Source organism: Cervus canadensis, chromosome 9, assembly GCF_019320065.1.
Source record: "Cervus canadensis isolate Bull #8, Minnesota chromosome 9, ASM1932006v1, whole genome shotgun sequence".
Taxonomy (NCBI): domain Eukaryota; kingdom Metazoa; phylum Chordata; class Mammalia; order Artiodactyla; family Cervidae; genus Cervus; species Cervus canadensis.
Window position 1 is genome coordinate 15,022,327 of NC_057394.1, and position 14,209 is coordinate 15,036,535.

Consider the following 14,209-nt stretch of genomic DNA (forward strand, 5'->3'; position numbering starts at 1 on the left):
TCTGAGCCTCCTCCCCTGACACTGCATGCTCACCCCCTCAGGCTGACTCCAGGCTTAGCCCACTTTGGAGGCTGGGGGAGCCCATGTTCCCTGTGCAACAGTGAACGTGGAAGGAACCCGCAGCCATGGCCCTGGAGGCTGAGCTTTGTCCCTGGAGGTGGGGCCCCTGGAGGAGGGAGTCTGCCCTCCTGAGCTGCTCATGACCTGTGAGTCCAGCAAAGCTTGGCAGGAACTTGTTTCCAGAATCTGGAACTTTTCCCTCAAAGCCTGTTTCTCTGGTGCTTCAGAGTCTGCATCACTCATCTTTCAGGAGCCCTGTGAGCAGTTCGCCAGCATCTATGGGGCCCCACAGAGCGCCCTGTAGTGAAGGCCCATCTCCCACTCCGCCCTTCCCCTGTTTCCCTGTGGTGGACACGCTGTTCTTCACTGTGCTCTGTTTCTCGTCGCAGGTACTGGGATCAGGAAGTTAAGAGAGCCCAGAAAGACGCACAGGAGCCTTCCTTAATGAAAGCAATCGTAAAGTGTTACTGGAAATCCTATTTAATTTGGGGAATGTTTACATTTCTTGAGGTAAAAGATTTTCATACTGTGCATTGCTTTTTGGTGTATGTATCTCAGTACTGAGGTGGACGGGACGGGTGGGGAGAGAGGCCAGTGGTCTAAGGTCTGAGGATAGACCCTCACGGAAACATGATAGAGCTCAGAGGTTGTATTTATCTTTAAAATGGCAAAGATCGAAAACCAGGGGTTACAATTTTTCTTTTAACCAATTAAAGAGTTTTGTGGAAAGACGGCCTTGAAATAAATGACATTTTATATTATGTTAGAAAGTTCCTGGTGCTCAGTATAAATGCTGACTGATCTTTGACCAGAAGAAGATTCCAGCAGCCTCAGGCAATATGTGCCCAGTGATCTAGAGGAAGGTAATTTGGACAGGCAATCCCAAAGAATGCTCAAACTACCGCACAGTTGCACTCATCTCACACGCTGGTAAAGTAATGCTCAAAATTCTCCAAGCTAGGCTTCAGCAATACGTGAACGATGAACTTCCAAATGTTCAAGCTGCTTTTAGAAAAGGCAGAGGAACCAGAGATCAAATTGCCAACATCCACTGGATCATCGAAAAAGCAAGAGAGTTCCAGAAAAACATCTATTTCTGCTTTATTGACTATGCCAAAGCCTTCGACTGTGTGAATCATAATAAACTGTGGAAAATTCTGAAAGAAATGGGAATACCAGACCACCTGACTTGCCTCTTGAGAAACCTGTATGCAGGTCAGGAAGCAAAAGTTCAAACTGGACATGGAACAACAGACTAGTTCCAAATAGGAAAAGGAGTACTTCAAGGCTGTGTATTGTCACCCTGCTTATTTAACTTATATGCAGGGTACATCATGAGAAACACTGGGCTGGAAGAAGCATATACTGGAATCAAGATTGCCAAGAGAAATATCAATAACCTCAAATATGCAGATGATAGAACTCTTATGACAGAAAGTGAAGAGGAACTAAAAAGCCTCTTGATGAAAGTTAAAGAGGAGAGTGAAAAAGTTGACTTAAAGCTTAACAAGCAGAAAACTAAGATCATGGCATCTGGTCCCATCACTTCATGGGAAATAGATGAGGAGACAGTGGAAACAGTGTCAGACTTTATTTTTTCTGGCTCCAAAATCACTGCAGATGGTGATTGCAGCCATGAAATTAAGATGCTTACTCCTTGGAAGGAAAGTTATGACCAACCGAGATAGCATATTCAAAAGCAGAGACATTACTTTGCCAACAAAGGTCCATCTGGTCAAGGCTATGGTTTTTCCGGTGGTCATGTATGGATGTGAGAGTTGGACTGTGAAGAAAGCTGAGTGCCGAAGAATTGATACTTTTGAACTATGGTGTTGGAGAAGACTCTTGAGAGTCCCTTGGACTGCAAGGAGATCCAACCAGTCCATCCTAAAGGAGATCAGTCCTGGGTGTTCATTGGAAGGACCAATGCTGAAGCTGAAACTAAGTGGCCACCTCATGAGAAGAGTTGACTCATTGGAAAAGACCCTGATTTTGGGAGGGATTGGGGGCAGGAGGACAAGGGGACAACAGAGCATGAGATGGCTGGATGGTATCACTGACTCGATAGACATGAGTTTGGGTAAACTCCGGGAGTTGGTGATGGACAGGGAGGCCTGGCGTGCTGCGATTCATGGGGTCGCAAAGAGTCAGACACGACTGAGCGACTGAACTGAATTTGGACAGGAGCCCCAAATAACATACATTTTATGGCACTTTTGTTATAGTTTAACAAGGTAAAAATTGTTACCTTGAACAGGTCACATCTGATAAATGCTTTTCTAAGAAGATACCATTGCTTCTCCTCTTCCAGGGGAACAGAACCCAGGGCCCTGCATGTGTACTGTAGCTGCCCAGATCTCCTAAGAGCATACCTTTCCCCAGGCTGCCCCCTTCCCCATGGGCTGGCACTGTGAGCCAAAGCCCCCATGGGGAGGAGCTCCAGCTTTACTGTGAATTCTGTGCACCCTCCATGCTGCTTTCTTTCCCTGGCTGTGGAGATGGATTCCTGGTTGAAGGTGGATCCTGGTAGCCTGGCATTGGCAGAGGGTGTAGGAGGGGATAAGCAGAGCAAGCCAAAAGCAGAAAGCTGTGAGGTCAGTGACCTCCGTGACCCTGAAGATCCTGGGTCAAGATCCACCAGTGAGACAGTTCACCTGGGGACACAGTGCCGGCAGCCCCTGCTCTGGCTGACCTGCTGGAGGCCTGCTGCAGACCCCCTGGGTGGCTCGTGCTCTCCGTGGTCCCTTAGCGCTGCCTTAGGGACACGGGCGGGCTGTGAGTGTGTGAGGGCAGGAGGATGGAAGATGCAGCTGCTGTGAAAGGGGGGTTTTAGGTGGAGAAGGTGTGAGTTGTTCTCAGTCCATTGTGTTGGGGTGAGGTGGGTGGGCCAGGTGGTTTACAGGTGGGCGGTGTGTCTCTTGTTTAAAGGCTGTGCTGTACTGAAGGGCACTGTGGGCAGTGGGCAGCTGGGCAGGTGAAGTCCACCCCACACAACTGGAGAGACAGAGGATCTGTCAGCTCCCAGGGGACTGGGTGGTCCTGGGGGATGGAGTTCTCACTGATGTCAGGAGAGGATTGGCCATTGTGCCAGAGGGTGGACAGGTGTGTGGGGCAGAGTGCCACCTTAGAGAGGGCACTGACCACTGACATACTGTACTGCCTTGTGAAGGGTGGGGTGGAGTGTTGATTTCACAGTTGTCCAGCCCCAGGAGCACTTCCGGCTGGGATCCAGGAAGGCCAGGCCTGGGGCTGTGTCAGGTGTCAGTTGGTAGAGCCCTGGCCCCTCCTTCAGGAGGCTGGTCACTGGGCGGTCATGGCAGAGAAGTGGGGAGTAGAGGACTGTGAAAGCAAGGCAGCTCATCCTCTGTCATACTAGAAGTACTAGTAGCAGTAACAGGGGCTCATACTCAGTAGCCATGGTGGTGGCAACAACAGTACTATTAGTAGTGCAGTAGTAACAATAGTAAGTACTCAACAACAAGTTATGTATCAGGAACTGCAATGAGCACTTTATGTGTAATATCACTTTTATTCCTTGGACTAACTCAATGAAGTTATAGGTTTCATATTACCCTCATTTTAGAAGAGAGGACTCTTAGTCCAAGTAGTTACATAGGATGCTCGTGGTCACACGGAGCATAAAGAACAAACTGAGGTTCCACTTTGGGCACTCTGACTTATAAGCCTGTTCATCTCAATGCCTGAGAGCTCATCCAGGGTCAGAAAGGCTTGTCTTTAGAGCTTTGTATTCATGGTGTCAGACACATGCATCCTGAACATTGTCTAAGGATAATAAATAGGATGCTAAGAACTTCAGGGAGCAGGAAGTCAGATTTGGGATCATAAATGAGAGTAGAGTTCAAGTGTCCATGTCCCCTGGGTGCCAGATTTGATTAGGATGTTGATGCCAGTAGCAACAACATGCTGTGTTCAGATGGACCAGGAGCGCTTTAACCTTCCCCTCATTACCATCCCTAAGTGGTGATAATTTTAAATAATGGAAGAGCTAAACTCAGCTCAGGATTCTCTAAAACATTCTCTAAAACATTTACTTTGTGACCTCCTGCCCTCTTTTAATTCCTCTGGTACACAGGATGACTCAGGGGTTACCCATGTTTCCCAGACAGTACTGTGACCAACCATAGCACAGGCACTCTGGGAAACACCAGTGGGAAGAGTCAGGGTGAAGCCAGTCCAGGGCAAGGCTTTAGGGTTAGGATTTCAAAGTGTGAAACCTCTGTCCTGTGAGAATTGAGGAGTGATCATAATGCTTGGGGAAGCAAGTACCAGGCTAATGTTCAACTTGGAGCACATGGAGGTCACCCCTAATTAGAACAGAACAGCCATTGAGTTCCCAGCACGCCTGGCCCCTGTGTGCAAATTTATGGGGACCTTGGGTGAGGAGAACAGGTCTCCACCTGTCTGGGGCCCTCAGGGTGGAGAGGAGGGGCCTAAAGACTCTTCCTGGACCAGAGACACAGAGCCCACCTCCCCAGGTCATCAGGGCTCCTCTCTGAGAGGTGAGGTCTCCACCTGCTGGTGTGTAAATGGCGTGACCTTGAAGAACCTCAGTGGGCTCACTCACTCCCTACCCTGAGTGGGGAGGAGTGACCAAGGTTTATGTCCTTTTTCCGCGAACCTTAGAAATGGCCGGACTTGTCTAATCACTGACCTTTGTCCAAGGTCACTTTTGCTGGTTGTATCTGTTTTAGGTAGAAGCTATAGGAAGGCAGATATTTGTGTAAATCTTCACTCTGGAGCTCAGCTGATGGGCAGGAAGTAACAGAATCCTCTGCGTCCCAAAGTGGGCTTTGTGCCTGGACTCAGGGCTGGTTCCCCAGGAGCTGAGTGGTCTTTGCTTTTATTTCCCAACCATTTCTTCCACGTATCCCTCACTTCTGCTCAACCCGGGAGGCTGAGCAGTGGCTGCTGGTGGCAGAGATACTGTGGGCTGAGAGCAACCACTGAGGACCACACAGCAAAGGAGAGGAGGAGGGGGCACTGAGCCAAGCAGACAGGGACATGCAGAGCAGACCTGCCCTGCTGATTTCGAGAGCACAACATTAGCCATCAGGTGTTAGAAATATCCACAGTGATGACCTTGAGGCATATATGAGGGTGATGCTTTTCAATTCATTTTTAAAAAAAAAAAAACTGTATTTTTACTGTCTCATCGAAAACTTTTTTAAAAAATTGAGGGATGATTGACTTACAATGTTATATTAGTTTCAAGTGTATAGCATAGAAATTCAATATTTTTGTACATTATAAAATGATCACCCTGATCAGTCTAGTTAGCCTCTGTCACCATACAAAGTTATTCCAGTGTTATTGACTCTATTTCCTATGTTATACATTACATTCCCATAACTGGAAGTTTGTGCCTCTTCATCTCCCTCACCTATTTCACTCATCCTCCAATCCCCCTCAATCCATTTTCTTTAATAAGTCAAGGAAATAGGTGACTCCTTTTTAAAAAGATTGCTTTCATAATGGTGAAAAATTCAAAATTCTGCTTAGAAGTGAAACTTTTAATTACTTTCCAGAAAAGTTGACTTTTAGAAGTGACTTTTCTCAAGTGTTCTTGTTGTGCCATGATGGCCTGTAAACAGCAGTGAGTTTTCTAAGCCCTTTGTGAAACCAGCCTCTGCCATTAAGAATAGAATAGGTCTCTTCCCAGGACTCCTGTCTTGTGTGCAAGCTGTAGAAATCTTTGCTAATTTTTTGCTTTCTGGTATGACAAGTTTCTGGTTTATCGTTACACAAAAAAAGCTGTGCATCCTAATACAAATTTTCCCCAGCCCTGGAATCTCCATTTCTCCAAGCAGCCATGGCTCCATCTAGTGGGAAATGGTATTTAGAGATTACAGTCTGGGCACTAGAGGTACTCATTGCTGTTGAGTTGGCTATTGTTTCTCAGCTTTTTCATTGGACAAAGCTAGTATACATTTTTTATAGTATATAGACCTAGAATTTATATGGGTATTTCCAATCTAAATCAGATTCAGGACAGTGGTACTTTTACTTTATCTTTTTACGCTTAGATTGGTATCTGTTTTCCTCTCATCATCTTTTCCCTTTTCTGCCATGCCTACTGGTGGCTCAGATGGTAAAGAGTCTGCCTGCAGCGTGGGAGACCTGGGTTCGATCCTTGGGTTGGGAAGGTCCCCTGGAGGAGGGCATAGCAACCCACTCCAGTATTCTTGCCTGGAAAATTGCATGGATAGAGGAGCCTGGCAGGCTGTAGTCCATGGGGTCACAAAGAATCAGACACGACTGAGCAACTTCAGTTAATCCCAGTTCTCAATGATACCAACATGATTATTCATTTTAAAATCTTATAGTATCAACACTATTAACCATAATATGACTTTTGGAAGCGTGTTGTTGTTGCTGCTGTTCATACTGTTCTTGGATAGGCATATCACACAGGGACTGTGTTTTCAAATTTTTTTTTAAACCACTTTCAATAATTATTTTTTGTATAACTGGCAACCTACTGAATGGATATAGTTTTTGTTTCATTTTACTCTGAAATTTTAGGAATTGATTTTGAAAACTTGATTGTTTTATAATTACAATTCTGTATAATATTTTCACAATTCCAAAGTCAAATCAACAGAAGAGGCTATTTTTAAAGAAGATTGGTATCCTTGTTCCATTCTAATTCTTCTCCCTCTTTAGATGTAACATTACAAATTTTGATTCATATTTTTATTTTGTAAATACTGTGTTTCATAAATATTTATTTTATTCCTGTGGTTTCAAATGCTCAAACTAAGCCAATTGCACTCATCTCACACACTAGTAAAGTAATGCTTAAAATTCTCCAAGCCAGGCTTCAGCAATACATGAACCGTGAACTTCCAGATGTTCAAGCTGGTTTTAGAACAGGCAGACGAACCAGAGATCAAATTGCCAACATCCACTGGATCATCAAAAAAGCAAGAGAGTTCCAGAAAAACATCTATTTCTCTTTTATTGACCATGCCAAAGCCTTTGACTATGTGGATCACAATAAACTGTGGAAAATTCTGAAAGAGATGGGCATAACAGATCATCTGACCTGCCTCTTGAGAAACCTGTATGCAGGTCAGGAAGCAACACTTAGAACTGGACATGGAACAACAGACTGGTTTCAAATAGGAAAAGGAGTATGTCAAGGCTGTATATTGTCACGCTGCTTATTTAACTTATATGCAGAGTACATCATGAAAAATGCTGAGCTGGATGAAGCACAAGCTGGAATCAAGATTGCCAGGAGAAATATCAATAATCTCAGATATGCAGATGACACCACCCTTATGGCAGAAAGTGAAGAAGAGCTAAAGAGCCTCTTGATGAAAGTGAAGAGAGTGACAAAGTTGGCTTAAAGCTCAACATTCAGAGAACTAAGATCATGGCATCCAGTCTTAGCACTTAACCCTGTGAGACGGAGAAGGCAATGGCACCCCACTCCAGTACTCTTGCCTGGAAAATACCATGGAAGGAGGAGCCTGGTAGGCTGCAGTCCATGGGGTCGTGAAGAGTCGTACACAACTGAGCGACTTCACTTTCACTTTTCACTTTCATGCATTGGAGAAGGAAATGCAACCCACTCCAGTGTTCTTGCCTGGGGAATCCCAGGGATGGGGGAGTTTGGTGGGCTGCCATCTATAGGGTCGCACAGAGTCAGACACGACTGAAGTGACTTAGCAGCAGCAGCAGCAGCAGCAGCAGCAACCCTGTGAGAAGTTCCCCTAAGCAGCAGGAAATGGGGCCCAAAAGTCAAGTGCTTTCAGGAGGCTGAATACCAAGGACTCAATCAAGAAATGTCTGCCCCAGAGACTCTGAGATTCTTGTAGAACCTTGATCAAATGTTGTTGTATTATATTAGACTCTTTAAAAATCTTTCATGGTTTCATAGTTGTGAGAATTCCTATGAAGATTTAAGAACCTGATTCTTAATTGGTTTGTGGAAAGAATATTCACAAATCAAGCTTAGACTGATGTCAAAGATGAAGAGATTTGGGGAACAAGTTTTGATCTTGTGCCTGCCTATCCAGAAAGGTTTAATTTGGTTAGTTTCAAGTTTGATAGTGAATATCTTCTCAGTTGTTTTATTCCTCACTAGTTGAGGTGAGGGTCAAGAATATACAGAAGAGTAGAAGCTATCGGCCATGGACTGGCATTACTCCTTAATGTGTCTATTTGCTCAACTGGGTTATTAAAGACTGTCTCCCAGGAGATAACCCCAGACACTTAGGTGGTAATGACCTACCTTTATTGTGCACTTTATTTTGCTGAATTTCTTGCATTTATTAGTATTCTTTTAGGTGGGTGACATTACTCTTACTCCTCCTGTAATTGAAATGATGTTAGGATCAAATAGATGAGTAACAGACAGCTGAGTAACAGCTAACAAAGGTCCGTCTAGTCAAGGCTATGGTTTTTCCAGTGGTCATGTATGAATGTGAGAGTTGGACTACAAAGAAAGCTGAGCACTGAAGAATTGATGCTTTTGAACTGTGGTATTCGAGAAGACTCTTGAGAGTCCCTTGAAATGCAAGGAGATCCAACCAGTCAATCCTAAAGGAGATCAGTCTTAAATATTCATCGGAAGGACTGATGCTAAAGCTGAAACTCCAATACTTTGACCACTTGATGTGAAGAACTGACTCATTGGAAAAGATCCTGATGCCAGGAAAGATTAAAGGTGGGAGGAGAAGGGGAGGACAGAGGATGAGATGGTTGGATGGCATCATCGACTCAATGGACACGAGTTTGAGCAAGCTCCGGGAGTTGGTGATGGCCTACCAGGAAGCCTGGCGTGCTGCAGTCCATGGGGTCGTAAAGAGTTGGACACAACTGAGCAACTGAACTGAACTGAGCAGACAGCAGTGATTCCCAATAAGAATCACAATTTTAGGACACTTTGGGATGGCAGGTGTTACCACGGCACTTCTGGTAGATAGTCCCAGGTTTGTAGCCTGCAGCACTGGGCTCCCCTTGATCATATCTGGGCTGGGACTACCATGTATGGTTTGACTTTCTTGCTTCTCTGTGTAAGTCTCCAGACTTCTGTCTCAGTAAACTGTATCAACAGTACGTTTTACAATCTACAAGGGCTCTTCTTAAGCTCTTAGTGCCTCCACGGATGAATGATGAGGCTTCCAAGAAATGTAACAGTGAGCCTTTGTGTTCTTGAGAACTGGTCATCTTCCTCTGCTATGGTCATCTTACTCATAATTTTCCCCATAAACAGTCTTCTCTTCTCTGGAGTAGATGAAATCTCCCGTGACTTTGTGAAAGGTAAGGCAGGTGTTACAGCCTGTGAACATGTGTGTGTAGAGCAAGACAGGAGTGTAGGGCTTCAGTGTCACATCCATTTGAGAGATGGGGTCAGCTTTCTGTAAATAATCTGATCAGGCACTAGTTAGTTGAGCAGAAAATGCTTTTTAGTTATACTTTGTGTTTTGAGTTTTGGATTTTCCTTCTCTTCCTCTTGTGGGTTCCTCAACATTTTATAGACAGAAGAGAGCTATCAGAAACAACCCATCAGGGGACTTCCCTGGAGGTCCAGTGGTTAAGAGTCTGCCTTCCAAGGCAGGGGTCACAGGTTTGATCCCTGGTCAGGGAATTAAGATATCACATGCCTCAGGGCAATTATGCTGGAGCTTTCCAAATAGAGAAGCTTGCGCACTGCAATGAAGACCCAACACACACAAAAACAAACAAACAAACAAACAAAAAAAGTTTCATTTTGGAGATTTCTTGGATGATGTTTTGCAGTTGAGTAGACCAGTTAAAGTTGATAGAGATCAAATCTAGACATTAATTGAGAACAATCAATGTTATATCATGTGGGAGATAGCCAACATCCTTAAAATATCCAAAAAACCACTGAAAGTCATTTCACCATCTTGGTTATATTAATCACTTTGATGTTTGTTTTCCATCTAAGTTAAATGAGGAAAAAAAAAAAACAAATCTTCTTGACCATTATTTCCACGTGTAATTCTCTACTGAAATGTAACTATTAATAAAAAGCTCCTTTTTAAAAGCAACTTGTGATGGGTGATGAAAAGTGGATACAGTACACTAATGTGGAATGAAACAGATCTTTGGGTAAGTGAAATGAACCACCACCAACCTCACCAAAGTCCAGTCTTCATCCAAAGAAGCTGGTGTTGTGCATAAAGTGGGACTGGAAGGGAGTCCTCTATTGTGAGCTCCTTTCAGAAAACCAAACAGTTAATTCCAATGAGTACTTCTCCCAGTTAGGCCAACTTAAAGCAGTACTTGATGTAAAGTGTTGGAATTAGTCAACAGAAAATGAATTATCTTCCATCAGGATAATGTAAGACCACATATTTCTTTGATGATCAGGCAAAAACTGTTACAGCTTGGCTTGGAAGTTCTAACTCATCTGCCATATTCACCAGACACTGCTCCTTTGGGTTTCTATTTATTTTGTTTTTTACAAAATTCTCTTAATGGAAAAAATATTAATTCCCAGGAACTATAAAAGGTACCTGAAATAGTTCTTTGCTCAAAAAGATATAAAGTTTTGGAAATATGCAATTATGAAGTTTCCTGAAAAATGGCAGAAGATAGTGGAACAGAACTTTGAATACATTGTTCAATAAAGTTCTTGGTGAAAATGAAAAATGTATCTTTTATTTAAAAACTGAAAGAACTTTTTGGCCAACCCAATACTAAGGCTTTATTGTCTTTGAATGTAAGATTTTGGCTTACATTAAAACTGCTGTCTGCTTGTCTCACTGGAGATAGTGGATCTGTGTACTTTTCTTTTAAGTTAGCCATGAATGTAGCATTTGGTCAAGATGGGTTTTTAACATGCTAATAAGAAAAGTGAAGTTTGTGTTAAGAAAAACAGGTAAGACTTGTATTTCTGATTAAGGCTTTTTTTTCTTTCAGGAAGGCACCAAGGTAGTTCTGCCCATATTTTTTTGGGAAATTATTAGTTACGTTGAAAACTATGATCCTGCCAATTCTGCCGCTTTGCAGGAAGCCTACGCCCATGCGGCAGGGCTGAGCGGCTGCGTGCTCCTGTGGGCCGTTCTGCACCACGTGTACTTCTACCACATTCAGCGTGTGGGGATGAGGCTGAGAGTAGCCGTGTGCCATATGATCTACCGCAAGGTAAGTGTCACTCGGTACTGAAGTGTGTACCACCCCTGAAGCATCAGAAACATTTTGGGAAAGTTCTCTGTAAATTAAACATCCTGTAAATGGGATCATTTACACCTTTCTAGAGAAGCTTGCTATTTGCATCAGGCCAATTTTGTTGTTGTCATTTAAGCAAACTTTACCAGTAAATAATAAAAAGTTTTGTATTAAGATAGGGTCAGGGCTGCCTTTGATAATTTTAATCCACAGGTTGTCGCATAATATCCACTCACCTTGTTATGGAATCTAATTAAAAAATAAGTATCAGTTCAGTTCAGTCACTCAGTCATGTCCGACTCATTGCGACCCCATGAATCACAGCAGGCCGGGCCTCCCTGTACATCACCAACTCCAGGAGTTTACTCAAACTCATGTCCATCGAGTTGGTGATGTCATCCAGCCATCTCATCCTCTGTCGTCCCCTTCTCCTCCTGCCTGCAATCCCTCCCAGCATCAGGATCTTTTCCAATGAGTCAGCTCTTCGTGTGAGGTGGCCAAAGTACTGGAGTTTAAGCTTCAGCATCAGTCCTTCCAATGAACACCCAGGACTGATCTCTTTTAGGATAGACTGGTTGGATCTCCTTGAAGTCCAAGGGACTCTCAGGAGTCTTCTCCAACACCATAGTTCAAAAGCATCAATTTTTTGGTGCTCAGCCTTCATAGTCCAACTCTCACATCCATACATGACCACTGGAAAAACCATAGCCTCGACCAGATGGACCTTTGTTGGCAAAGTAATGTCTCTTCTTTTGAATATGCTATCTAGGTTGGTCATAACTTTCCTTCCAAGGAGTAAGCATCTTTTAATTTCATGGCTGAAATCATCATCTGCAGTGATTTTGGAGCTCAAAAAAATAAAGTCTGGCACTGTTTCCACTGTCTTCCCATCTATTTCCCATGAGGTGATGGGACCAGATGCCATGATCTTAGTTTTCTGAATGTTGAGCTTTAAGCCAACTTTTTCACTCTCCTCTTTCACTTTCATCAAGAGGCTTTTTCGTTCCTCTTCACTTTCTGCCATAAGGGTGGTGTCGTCTGCATATCTGAGGTTATTGATATTTCTCCTGGCAATCTTGATTCCAGCTTGTGCTTCATCTAGCCCAGCATTTCTCATGATGTACTCTGCATATAAGTTAAATAAGCAGGGTGACAATATACAGCCTTGACATACTCCTTTTCCTATTTGGAACCAGTATGTTGTTCCCTGTCCAGTTCTAACTTGCTTCCTGACTTGCATACAGGTTTCTCAAGAGGCAGGTCAGGTGGTCTAGTAGTCCCATCTCTTTCAGAATTTTCCACAGTTTAAAAAGTATCAAATTGGTTTTCAAAGTTTTCATGCCTTAATCTTGTAGCTGTATTTGTGGCAATTTTGTTGTTCATTAAGACCATCTTTTACATCAAAGTTGTATTTAAAAGTAAACTTCAGTGATTGGATTTATAAAGTTAAATCTAGGAGCACAGAATGTATTTGAGAAAGGGAATGATTATATATTTAAATTACCCATCTAATTATGTTGAATGTAATTGTGTGAACTGAAGAAAAATATAAATGGAATCCATGCTAAACATAGACTCACTCACTATATTCTATAGTTATGATTGTTTATAATGGTATTAAAGAATAAAGCTGAATGTTGGGATGAAACTTGAAATCTTATGCTGTTTTTAGTAATTTTGGTGAGAATTTATTGCTATTCATTCAAGTTATTTTCTTAATTCAGTATTTTATTTTTCTTTAGTATGCATTTTAGCACTTTTAATAAAACCTGACTTGATGTGTTCAGTGATTTTGTATTGCTCCCTCTTCTTCCTACCCTAATCTTTCCCAACATCAGGGTGTTTTCCAGTTTGCCAGCTCTTCACATCAGGTGGCCAAAGTATTGGAGCTTCAGCTTCACTATCAGTCCTTCCAATGAATATTCAGTGTTGATTTTCTTTAGGATTGAGTGGTTGGATCTCCTTGCAGTCCAAGGGACTCTAAAGAGTCTTCTCCAGCACCACATTTCAAAAGCATCAATTCTTCAGTGCTCAGCCTTATTTATGGTACAACTCTCACATCTGTACATGACTACTGGAAAGACCATAGCTTTGACTATATGGACCTTTATTGGCATAGTGATGTCTCTGCTTTTTAATATGCTGTCTAGTTTTTGGCTCAAAATTGCTTTAATTGACCCCTAGGTCTAAATCTATATTCCTTTATCGTTCAGTCAGGTCCAAGTTCACTTAGAAACAGGGTGGAGGGCTTTGCTTCTACCTCCTGCTCCTCCCTTTGCTGTCCTTGCAGGCAGGGCTGCCACTGCATTGAATCATCTAAGGATGAATGAGGGTCCCTAGAGCCCTGCTTTCAGGTATCATCCTGCTCGTCCTGACACCACACAAGACCCCATGAAAATACAGTCCATTTTGCTGTGTTCTCAGACTGACTTGGTGTAACTGTAAGAATCTGATTCTCTATATCTTTCTCTCATTTCAGTCACTTCACCTGAGTAGCTCGGCCATGGGGAAGACCACCACAGGCCAGATAATCAACCTGCTGTCCAATGATGTGAACAGGTTTGATCAGGTAAGCTGCCCCTGAGGGATACTCTTCCATTTCCCATCCTACTTATTGGGTTTAGCTTATTGGGATGCCAGGTGCCAGGGTTTGGTGTCAGCCAGGGTTCTGTTGAGGATATAAGACAAGGGTTCTCTTTATCCAACCCTCATTTCTTCTGTGTGCAGCTTAGATGTGATAACATGTGTTGTCCTGTAGATGAGAATTTTGTTTTTCTGACATTGTCTGCAACATACTTCAGTAATAGGCAGGCAGCAGTGTTATTGCCCAGCTTGGTTAGTGTTCCTAGGGGTCCTCCTGGAGTGGCCCTTCTTGGCATGTGGTCAGTGTTGCTGGACTGTCTTCCTCCTCCTCAGAATGATGAAGGCCTTGTGGGCAGGAATTGTTCAGTACAGGACAGGCCCTGTTCAGTACCTGATA

At 43.2% G+C, this 14,209-nt stretch overlaps 1 protein-coding gene across 1 annotated transcript in view; it reads left to right on the top strand.

Annotated features, from left to right (window-relative positions):
* Positions 1-14,209, top strand: part of LOC122447477 (ATP-binding cassette sub-family C member 4-like) — a 1,659,665-nt gene that overhangs the window by 974,457 nt on the left and 670,999 nt on the right. The window lies entirely within an intron of this gene.